Source organism: Manis pentadactyla, chromosome 2 (genome assembly GCF_030020395.1).
Source record: "Manis pentadactyla isolate mManPen7 chromosome 2, mManPen7.hap1, whole genome shotgun sequence".
In the NCBI taxonomy this organism is placed as follows: Eukaryota; Metazoa; Chordata; class Mammalia; order Pholidota; family Manidae; genus Manis; species Manis pentadactyla.
This window is the reverse complement of record NC_080020.1, coordinates 160,275,981-160,288,510: the sequence shown is the minus strand read 5'-3', so window position 1 is coordinate 160,288,510 and position 12,530 is coordinate 160,275,981. Positions and strand designations below refer to the sequence as shown.

General features: G+C 35.7%; 1 long non-coding RNA gene across 1 annotated transcript in view; it reads left to right on the top strand.

The window, feature by feature from the left end:
* Positions 1 to 6,713, top strand: part of LOC118933915 (uncharacterized) — a 115,841-nt gene extending 109,128 nt beyond the window's left edge. Inside the window, exons 8-10 of the long non-coding RNA XR_008995775.1 lie at positions 2,243 to 2,280; positions 3,553 to 3,644; positions 6,476 to 6,713. This is a non-coding gene — a long non-coding RNA (uncharacterized LOC118933915). The remainder of the gene's footprint in view (positions 1 to 2,242; positions 2,281 to 3,552; positions 3,645 to 6,475) is intronic.
* The last annotated feature ends 5,817 nt before the right edge of the window (positions 6,714 to 12,530 follow it).

The window sequence follows — 12,530 nt, the reverse complement described above, 5'->3', positions numbered from 1 at the left end:
TCCAATAATTTTATTCCTGTCACCATTCTGAGGTCATGTTTCACTTACTAGAAAAGCCCCAAAAGAGAGTAATTTATTACGTTTGGGTTAAAATGCTTATACTATAAAAAGAGATCCCTCCTTTCCCCAATTTTGCATTTCTTGGTAAAGATAAGGAAGTTCAATGCCATGGGAATGAGGAAGGAGATATCTAAGCTGGCCTGTGCATACAGTAAAACAAAAATTGGACTGGATCTATACTGTTGGAACTCAACCAAGAATTAGGAGAAGTGCAAATTGTAGCACTCCAAAACATTACAAAAACAGACTATTTATCGTTAAAAGAACATACGGGATATGAACAGTCCCCAGGAATGGGTTGTTCTAGTTTATTTGAATTCTCTCAGACTGTTTAAGTTCAGTCGGACAATATCCACCATATCATAGATAAGTTTTCACAAATGCCTAAGGTGCCTAACTGGTTTTCTTGGTTTCACTGGAGATGGCTGGTAATTACAGGTATGCTTTGGTTAGGTAACTATATTCCTATTATGTTAATGTCTGTGCACAATTTAATTAGTAGTTTAAAACCTATCCATGCTGAAGTTACTCTACAAGAAGATATGTCAAAGAAATAATCAATCTTCCCAGGTTTTCTTCTGCCTGCTACTTCTATAGCTTTTCTTCTTCCTACCTAATCACAACCTTTAAATAGAACTCGTGCCACATGTCGAATTTACCGAGTATCATAATTCTTCCAAGTGGTAAAGACACCTCAAGACAAATGCTGGGCATAGAAGCCACAGGGCATAAATATGCAAAGAAGTAAAAAGCTAACCTTTTCAAACAATAAGGCTTCTCTCTCACTTACCAACTTAACATTTCCCTGTATGGCCCTGGAAGATGACTGGTTAGCCAGAGACGGGTAAGATTCCTCAAGGGAGGAACAACCTAAGACAGGCACAGTCGCAGGGGGCCATCTGGTGAGAAAATGGGGAGCAGCAGAGGTGAGGCTTAGAACCTCCCCCCTCATGTTCTGAGAGAAATCTTCTGCATACATGGATGTTTATTGCCCTCGTCTAGCGCGGATTAACACATAGTCTACAGGCACACACCTGATCATCTACATTTGCTCTCTTACAACACTAAACTCTGTTTTCTACCTTTATCTCGTATCTACCTACCACTTCAGCATTTTATTAAAAATAATAATAATAGAGAAATGTGGTATCCACATATAAATCAGGTTTAAAAATCAAATGAATATTCATACTTGAACTGACTGTGTATAGTTCATAATGCATTAACAAAACCGAAAGCTTCTGTGATGACTGCCCTTGCACTGTTCACCATGTAACTTATTCACTATGTAAGAATTTGTACTCCATGTAAGAATTTGTTCGTTATGCATCAGAAGATTGGAGACTGACGAAAATTGGGCTTGGGGTGGATTAATGATTGTGCATTGAGTATTGACCCCCCTATACAGAGATTTGTTGTGGTTAACAACTATTTGATCAATAAATATGAGAGATGCCTCACAATATATATATATATATATATATATATATATATATATATATATAAACACACTTCCAATTGTAAAATAAATAAGTAAACGGGATGTAATGTATAGCATAAGGAATATAGTCAAAATATTGTAACAACTTGGTATGGTGATACCTGGTACCTAGAAATATCATGTATATAAATGTTGAGTCGCTGTGTTGTACACCTGAAACTAATGTAATGCAATGCTGTTGTCAACTACCCTTCAATAAAAAAAAAAAAAAAAAAAAAAGAAAAGGAAGTTCAAGATTTAAAGGAAACATTTAATTAACTAAATTGTCTTTTGTCTAAATTACTCTAAGAAGCATTTTATGATTATTAAACACTAAACCTGGGAATTGCTTATTAACAAGTTTGTTTTGAAAGACTAATGTACCGAGGTAAGTACCCAAGTTCATATCAGGCTGGGTGAAACAAATATAACTCTGTGTTCTCAATTTTGAGTTTCTCCTTGTACTGGAAAGACTACTGGTTCTTGTTTTTAAGAACTGTTTGACCAGAGATTAACAAGAATGTTTAAAAAAGATTAAGTCAATCAAAAGTATTGCAGTGAAAACAGACTATTTCTGTCTATACTTATACATTTACCAAAGTAAATAAGTAAGACTCTGATGAACAAATTTTTATTTGCCAAGGTTTTGGTTGTTTCTAACAATCGTTTAGAAGGTGAGGATGAAACTGTCTTTTGTTACAGAAGGGCCAGGCTTGGAATGAGACTTCCTGTTGAAAATGGTATGTAACCTGAACTCTTACTGTCTACTCGCTTAATTTCTCATTAAATTACTCATGGAGAGGGCCAAAGGAGCCATAGCAACCTCACGAATGAAGACCAGCAGGCATCCCAATGTCACCTTCTAGGAGGAAAGTAGCAGGAAGTACACAACTGATGGAATTGTATTAGGATTGTACTTATGAAAATGATGCATATTGAATCTCTTCATGAAATAAGGTAGCAGGCATTTGTCATCTCTCCCACCATCTGCTGTCAGTCTCAGAGATACAGGACGTCTGTAATCCAAAAACAAAACAAAACAAAACAAGCTAGGCAGCTGTTTCTCTGTTGTTGTTCTTAAGTTTTTTGCCCAGATGTTTTGTGATGAAGGGGTCAGAATACCATTTCTACACATAGGGTCTTAATCCCGCTTTCTCTTGTCTACCTATAAATCAGTAGGAACCTCAAATTTCAGAAAACATTGGTTAGGATATGACTTAGGTGAAGTTGGGAGCAGGACTGTGGCAGGATGAGAATAAAATACATTTTTAGCATCATTTGGAACTTGTTAGAAATGTAAATTTTCAGGCTCCTTACAGACTTTCTGAATAAGAAAATCTAGGGCTAAACCTAGTATTCGCTGTATTACTAAGTCCTCAAGGGGATTCTGATACGTATATATATGTGCTGTGTGTAGTCAGCCATACTAATTAAAACAACATGGAAATGGCACTGGAGCAGAAAGGCATTCATAGAAAGACAGAGGAAGTCCAGAAGAGATTAAAAAATATTGATAAGGTGAAGTTGGAGCCTTACCTAAAACTGTATTGAAAAGTTAGCTCAAAATAGATCAAAGCCTAAACTTAAGAACTAACACTCTAAAACTCTTAAAAGTGAACATAGGGGAAAACCTTCATGACATTGGATCTGGCAATGATTTCTCAGATACTACACCAAAGCACAGTGCGATGGTTAATTTTATATGTCAACTTACTGATCTAAGAGATGCCTAGATAGCTGGCAAAACTTTATTTCTGGGTATGTCTGTGAGAATGTTTCCAGAAGAGACTAGTATTTGATTCAGTAGACTGAGCAAAGAGATCCAGCTCCCTCAACTGGGTGGGGATCATCAGTTCCACCGGGAACACAAATGGAGCAAAAATGGTGAAGGAAGGGCAAACTCTCTCCTCTTGTGCTGGAAAGTCCGTATTTTCCTGTCTTCTGACATTGGAATTCCTGAGTCTAAGTACTTTAGACTCTGCGACCTATACCAGGGGCCTTCTGTATTGCAGGTCTTGGGACTAGGACTGAATCATAACACTGGCTTCCCTGGTTCTCCAGCTTGCAATGCATAGTTGTGGGACTTCTCAACCTTCAAAACCAAGTGAGCCAATCCTAATAATAAGTCTCCTCTTAAGTATCTATCTATCTATCTATCTATCTATCTATCTATCTATCTATCTATCTACTATCTATCTATCATCATCATCATCTGTCTAACTATATCTATCTATCTATATCTATCATCTATTTATCAAATATCCATCTATCTATTCATTGGTTTTCCTTCTCTGAAGAACCCTAACTAATACACACATGCAACAATAAAAACAGAATTGATAAATTGAACTACATCATAATTTAAAAGTGGCATCAAAGAACACTGTGTTATAATAAGTCATAATAAATGCATATTTGGTCATTCCATGCTTGGGAAACCAGAAAGCTTCCATGTGCCACTGAGCCAGTACACAAGCTCCACAAGGACAGAGGCTTTTTTATTTGGAACCTTGCCTTATGTATCTCTTCATCTGGCTGGTGACTTCTGTCCTTTATGGCATACTTTATTAAACTTCTCTGTGAGCCACTCTATAATCAAATCTAAGAAGGAGGTCATTGGAATCTCCAATCTGTAGCTGGTTGATTAGAAGCACAGGTAACTGCTTGCAACTAGCATCTGAGTTGGGGGTGGAGAGCAGCCTTGTAGGTGGAGCCCTTAACCTGGGAATCTGGTGCTTTCCCCAGGCAGATAGCATCAGAGCTGAGTTGAAATCTCAGATACACTGCTGGCATTTGAGAATTGTTTGATGTTGTGCATGAGAAGATCCCCTACCCCCCGACACACGCACACGCTGGAATCAGATCTGGGAACCTGAAAAGAGCTGTATTTGGCAGTGTAAATAAAAACACAGACACAATAAACAGAGTAAAAAGGTAACCCACAGAATGGGAGAAATTGTTTGCAAATTGTATGTCTGATAAAGGATTTTATCCAGAATATATAACTCCTACCAGTCAACAAAAACAAAAACAAAACCAATCAGATTTTTTTAAATGGTCAAAGGACTAGAATAAACATTTCTCCAAAGGTGATATACAAATGACCAATCACCACAAGAAAAGTTGCTCAATATCACTAGTCATTAAGGAAATGCAAATCAAAACTACAATGAAATACTACCTCACACTGATTAAGATGGCTATTTAAAAAAGAACAAAACAGAAAATAACAGACGTTAGTGTAGAGAAATTGGAATTCTTGTGTACTGTTGGTGGGAATGTAAACTGATATGGAAAACAGCTTGGTGGTCTCTCAAAAAATTAAAAATAGCATCCAGTAATTATACTTCTGGGTATACACCCTAAAGAACTGACAGAATTTCAAGGATATATTCGTACATACCTGTTTATAACAGCACTATTCACAATAGGTGGAAGCAACCCAAGTGTACATTGACAGATGAACGGATAAGCAAAAGGTGGCACATACATACAGTGGAATATTAGTCAGCCTTAAAAAGGAAGGAAAGTCTGTCATATGCTACAGAGTTGCTGAACCTTAAGGACATTATGCTAAGTGAAATAGGCCAATCACTAAAAGACAAACACTATGATTTCATTTATGATATATTTTGAGTAGTCAAAATAATAGTGATAGAAACTAGAATTATGGTTACCTGGAGTGGAAGAGAGAGAAAATGAGGAGTTATTGTTGAATGGGTTTTAAGTTTCAGTTTTACAAGGTGAAAGAATTATGGAGATGGATGGTGGTGGTGATTGTACAACATTATGAATACACTAATATCACTGAACTGCATTCTTAAAAAAGGTTAAGATGGTAAATGTTATGTGTATTGTACCACAATTTTTAAAATATTGATAAAATTAGAACACAGTAAAGGTGGTAGTTTGCATCAGTAACAATTATATGTTACTTGAAAAACTTGACTCTGCATTTGTGAAAACAAGGTAATATCTCTAATTTGATCTACCCCCACAAAGAATTCTAGATACATAACAATGAAAGGTGAGAAGAAATGAAACTATAAACATATTAGTAGAAAAGCTTATGAATATTTATATAAGCTTCAAGTGAGGTAGGTTATTTAAAATCTGACAGTAGAAGAAACTACAAAGGAAAAAGGAAATATGTCTGAGTAGACAAGTTACATTAAAAGAACTAAGGAAAGAGAACTGCCTTCCTGGCAGAAGTCTGGATAGCTTGGTGTGGGTGCTCCTCCAAGATGCTCAGGAACCAGTCCATGATGTACAGCAAACTTCCTAAGGGATCACAGTCCCTATTCCATGAAACACCTTCTCTAAGCTTCTAAGACCTGAAAACCCAAACCTATTCCTTTTGTTCCTTCAAACCTATGAGTTTGAAGCTACTTCCTGTAATTATTAACTTTTCGAATTCACTATCCCTTTTTCCTTTTTTTAAATTTCTTCAAAATCTGCTTTACCAATTCCTTACATTATCTGTTAAAATACCTGATAAAGTTTTTTTCCCCATGGACATTTAAAGTAATTTTTATATTTATTTAAAATATTTAAAATACAGTCTTATATTTATGAAACATTTCATAATAATTCTATATTCTATATTATAATTTAAATAATAAAGATTATGTCCATTAAATCTCAAAACTGTATGAAGGGAAGAGATAAAGATTTGTTATGCAAGAAAAAGTCCTTTTGTAGTTGCCAGGTCTCATGTTTGGAACAAATTCCACCAATCCTATTGCATGAGATAAGGAGTAAGCTTTGTTCAGAAATCTTATAAAGCTGGGGTCACCAAGAATAGAAGGCATAGCTTCACAAAGCCCTCATTTTGTACAGAGAGAGGCATGCAGGGCCAGAGCATTCTGCAGGACATGCAGTCTGGGTTTGAAATTCAGGGCAGATTGTCACATCCCTGTTTCTGTTCCTTTGTAGGACAAGCAAGGAAACAACTGAGTCACTGGAGGATATGCAGATTTCTGGGATGACAGGGAGGTGGGTCTAGAAAGCTGCTCCACAGGAATCGTCTAACAAAGCCACTTCCGCAGCACCTGGAGACTTTGGGACCCTTGAGAGTTGTAGACCTTCCTTACGGGAGGAAGAACTGCGAGAAGCTGGATTCAGATCCAATCCCTCCTGCAGGAAGAGTTCAAGAGTCTAGTCCAAGCTGCCCTGTTATCCAGAATGAATGTATTTGTTGAGCCATAGTTCCTTACTCTGTTCTACATTTTTTCAACACAGAACTTTTTTTTCCTTGTTAACATGCTATATAATTTGCTTACTTATCATGTCTATTGTTTTTTTTTTTGTCTGCACTAGAATGTAAAGTACACGAGAGCACAACTTTTGGTTTGTTCAGGGGTGTTTCCCAGTGTCTAGGTCCAGTCTGCATTCTAGTAGGTATTCAGTAAATACTGAATGAATGAATGAATGAATGAAGAGCAAGATTTTCTCTTCCAAGTCTTGCTACCTTTCATCATTTTTATTTTCCATTTGTTTTCTTATCTAGACCATGAGCTGAGGTCATCAGCTCTAGGAAGTATTTTCAAGCTCTGTTCTCTAAGTCAGGGTTCAGCTTTTCCTATCAAGCACCAGGGTCTTTTCTAAACTTAGGAATATTTTCTCCAAATTCACTTGTTTCTCTTTTGAATTCATTTAAGGAAAATGAATGAGTCAATTTAAAGAAATAAAATGGCAAGTGGTAGTATAAAGAAATGGGAACAATTTGAATGTGTAATTAGGATGATCCACGTTTATAAAACAAAATGAAAGAATTAGACAAGGACCAAAAAAGAAGAATGTTTTCCATGAGTCTAAAAATACAGGACTGATGAGGGCACAGGAGTTAGAACTGTGGTGAGGTGGATGACAGCAGTCAGAATTGCGTGTCTAAATGAAAGATTTTTTTAAATCTTTGGAGAGAGAGGCAAAAGGTGACAAAGTTTCTACTGCTGCTACAGGTGTGGGTGCTACCATGAGGAAGGGGTACACATTCCTGAGGGAAGACTCCAGGCTTCCTGAGTCCAGTGTGTTGGGGATAGACCACTAACATGTGGATGTGAGTCACAGATGTGATCTCAAAGTTGACCCCAAATGTAATGGAAATATCTGCAGGTGACAGCTGCCAGGATAATAACTGAAGGGTGTCAGAAAGGGACATCATTTATCTTCCATCTTTTCTTTCTTTTTTTTTTTAGATGAAAGATTATAAAACCATTGTAGAGAAGCTGCGGAGAGAGCCCAAGTGTGTACTTTCTCCTTTGTCACGTCCCTTAGTTAGAGGGAGGAAGACGTTTCAGCTGGAGAAGTTAGTGTGGCCATACCAACCAAATTCCATTGATAGAAACTTCAGGAAAAATCTAAGGTGAAGGAAAAGCCTTCCCACCTGCTCCTCATGGCCAAAGCTTGGTTAATTTTAGAGTGTATATCTGTCATGGATGAATCAGGTTGTTTTCTCTAGACCAGGATTTGGCTCAAAGATGTCAATGAATGCTTTTTGAATATGATGTTGATTTAGAGGTATTTCATTTGTGTGAGAGAAACATGTCCTCACAGTAATGGAGTTAATACCCATAAATACGTCCGCACAGTGTTCAATCCCTTAGCATGCCTTTGGCAACTTAGGCAAAATTTGAAGTTGAACGTCACCTTGTTTCCCATTTTGATATTCTTATTGAATATTAATATACTTGTTTTCAAAATTCAAAATCAAATTAATTTTATTCATATTTGACTTCCCTTTTTTAACATCATAGTGATGTTTTATATGCAAATTATTAAAACATTTTCTGCCTTTGTCTTGTCTATTAATTGGCATGATATTTGAACTTAGGAAGCATCAAGCTTAAGCCCCTCACCTAGATATAGAAATAGAATGACAAAGTATGACAGCAGGAATTGTATATGAAATGCCCCTGTACTCAAATCATGTGCAGCATGTCACTTCTCATTCAACTTATCATGAGAGCCATTGAATGTATCTGACAGGACATGTATTTGACTGCTGGAATGATGGACGTCTCTGAATGTGTAGACCTGACGTGATGGGAGAAGATTATGCATGTGTGCCATCGAGGGCAGGTTCTCAGCAGTGAAAACTGAATCTCTCAATGACGCAGCACCAAGGTTCTGGGGTATTTACCCTCTTATGATGGCTGACAGTGTGTGTGTGTGTTTTAACTCTGGCAATCAGTCAACCTGCTCTTGATGGGTAATCTCCAGCATGAACCTAATTTTTCCACATCAGTGGTCACACATGTCTCTAATGTTCTTATTCACCATTACCTAGATTGATGATGTTGTTTCAGACAAGAAAAGGAGAAGGAAGGAAGAGTTCCCCTTTCTTCCTAGAAAGACACAGTAATTCAGCTAAAGTATATAAGTAAAAGTATACAACAAATCTTTGGAGCTGATACTTAAGATTAAAATAAATGGTAATGTCCAGTGTCACAATCATGCATTGATCAGTATGTATAGAATTGCTTATAATATATTATGTTGTTATATACAAAGTAAGTCAAGTTATTTTAGCTTTTGGAGCAGAGAGCCATGAATGCATTTTGAAAATACGTGCTTTTAGTGACCACTTGATATGGATATATATTCTATCTTTAAATTTTACATACATTTTAAAGTACATTTCTTATTTTTTGTAGTCCTAAAAATAATATATATATCATGAAGGAAAGTCTGGAAACAAGTTGAAAATAGATATAATGAAGAAAATAAAAATTACTAATAATTCTAACCACAAAATAACTTTTGACATATATATTTTCAGATATAAGCACACATATATATTATTATGATATATTCTCATGCTAATGGATGTTTAATATTGCACATTTGATTTTTTTTGTAATTTTTAACTTTCACAAATTATGCTTTAACATATAACCTTGAGATTACATATATGAAGACACCTTTTTTATTTCTTTATGATAAATGACAAGAAAGGAATTGCTGGGATATTTTAGAGTTTTATGTCTGATTTCTAATTTCTCAGAATTTAAACTTATAGTAATAGAGTATATGAATTTCCACTTTCTCACACCAAAGTATATTTTTTCTTTGACAGATTAAGAAAAACAAGATTACCTCTGCTGTTTTATTATTATTAGACTTAATTTGATTGCAAGCAGCTATAACATGCTTATGGGGCATTTTTGTCTGTGTGTGTGTGTGTGTGTGTGTGTGTGTGTGTGTGTGTATTCTCGATGTTGTATGTGAGTATGTATATGAAAAGTTTATTTACAAACCCTTAACCATTTTTCTCTGTTTTTCATGTAATTTACTTTTTTAGGCTTTTATTTTGAGATAATTATAGATTCATGAGAAGTTGCAGAAATAATGCAGAGTTCTTATGTGAACTTCACCTTTTTTTCACAGTATCTCTAGCTACATAATAACCATAGCACAATATTGAAACCAGGAAATTGACATTGGAACAATGTATGTCTATAGTTATATACCCTTTTTATCATTTTTGTAACCACCCTTACAATAAAGGCACAAAACTATTTAATCACCTCAAAAACTTCTGGGCTAAGCCTTTATAATCATTCCCAACTCTCTCAATGCAACGTCCTTGAGCCCTAAACACCACTAATCTGTCCTCCATCCTTGTAATTTTGCCATTTCAGTAATGCTACAGAAATAGAATCACTAACTTACCTTCTTAGGACTAGGTGGATTAAAGATATTACACACTTGCAATTGTTTCTTTGTGTTGCAAATTCTTTAAAAGGACCATTTTGCTTTAAATTTTCTTTGACATATCCCTTCTACAGAGTTTCACATTTTATTAAATGATAATATTTATGGTTTCTGCTAAAGAGCATTTTCCTAATACCCATTTATCCTTATTATTCTTTTGCACTTAATATGTGTATTTTTATATTCATTCCATTATTTAAATTTTCACATTTAAATATTTCCGCATTGGTTTTAATTTTGATGTGTGCTGTAAATTGGAAACTCTAACTTAATTTTGTTGTTGAAGCAATTTTCCTGTTATAAATACTGGAATGATATATCTACGTCTCCAATTTGAAAAAAGATGACTTTGTAGAACATTAACACACACAGACACATGTATACGTATAAACTTTACACACTTAGAATATTCTGTTGGGTCTATTCTGGGATTTTTAAGTTTTCTGTGAACCATTTTTCTGTTCTGGAAACAGTGTAGTCTTAACTATTGTGCTTAATTATATTTTTAATTTCTGAAGATGTCATTTTCCCTTTGTTAATGCTATTTTTTCAGTATTATGTCTATTCTCACACATGATTGAATCCTTGTGTGGTATTTAAAAAGTATAAAAGTCTTATTGGGGTTGTAAATACAGCATTATTCAGTTTGTAACTTAGAGTTTGGAGATAATTGGCATCATCACAATATTAATTCCAGTCACTTAGTAACCTCCAGTGCTCCTCCTTTGATTCAGATCTCTTGTCCTGCAAGGTATGTGTGGACAGATGTTCATACAAGGCCTCCTGTGTTTATTGCTGGGGAAATTCCTAGGCATTCTGTAAGTTGCACTCTCTCACCTCCCCCTAATGGTCCCTTGCCAGATAATACCACCAGACGGGTCCCTAGTCACTTGCACCAAATCAAGTCTGATGAGAAGGAATGTACCCATGGTGGGAGCTAGACAGCCTCCCCAGGCAGCAGGCACTAGGGGAGCTCAGCAGACTTTTCTCTGCCTTCACAGAGCACCCGCCTCTCAAGGGACCTTTAAAGGCACAGCTGGCAAAAACAATGGCCCTGCGGAGAGTCTGGCTCTTACCCAACCCTGGGCTACTGTCCCCTGCTTCTCGGGTCGCTGCTCAGCAACTAGGCGGTGTTTCCCTAGGAAGCCCTTAGGCCAAACTCTTCACAGAAGCTATTTATAACCTCCACCTCTATTCTCAAACCCCCATCCTGTCATTTCCCCATTCACTCTCACTATCCCTGTTACCTACCCCAGAAGGGAAACAGAGGCTCTCTTAACTCCCTTAGCTTCCTGCCATGTCATCTACCAAATCACCAGAATCTGCACCTGCCTTTTTATAATTTCTGGTACAATAAAAGAGCTGCCCAGTTTCTTTGTTTTCTGTTTTTTGTTTTGTTTCTCGACCTATGCTTTTGCTTTCCTGGAGACCCTGCCCTATTGATTTCCCCTCTCATATTTATTCGATAAATTTCTACTCACTGCCTCTTTCCCTCAAGTTTTCTAAGTTTCTCCCATCTTAAAAAAATTCCAATTTTCACATCATCTCGAGTTGTAGTTCTCCATGGTTATATAATGTTCGTCATTATTCATCCTATTTATTGGTTCTTTCTAACTAGCCTTGTCAAATGACTGTCCAATATATTAATATTTTCAAATAACCAGTGCCAGGATTTCATCAATTCTTTAATTTTTTTATTTTCCAATGTATTCATTTTGTTTTTATTCTCCCTTCTATTTTAAAACCCTTTTTCCCTATTTTTAATTGTAGTCTTTAGGAATATAGAGCTTGTTCTTTCTTCTCACTTATTTAATTAAATGCAGAATCCATTAGTGATTTTGTTTCATAATGAAAGTATATGTTGGTAATGTTTTTCATCTGATTTTTCCTAGAGTTGCATTTCATACGCTTTGATATATCTTGTCATCTTCATTTTTTCTTTAAAGCCTGTAATTGTGGTTTTGATTTTTTCTTTGACCCAAGAGTTATTAAGGATAGTGCTTTTGGTTTTCAAGTACTTTATTTTAGTTTATTTCATCATTACTTTCTGGAATCATCTAGTGGAAGTCAAATAATGTGATCTCTGTAAGATATTCTTCATTACCTCACAATTGAGAAACATTCTCAGATATTTACAAATAGTATGTATTCTGCAGGGCATAGCATTTAATATGAAACTATTAAAGCAATATTATTATAGATAATATTCCATCCTTGGTTTTTCTCTTTTTAATTTGTCAAAAGAGCTAAGTCAAAGTTTTCCACTAAAAATTGA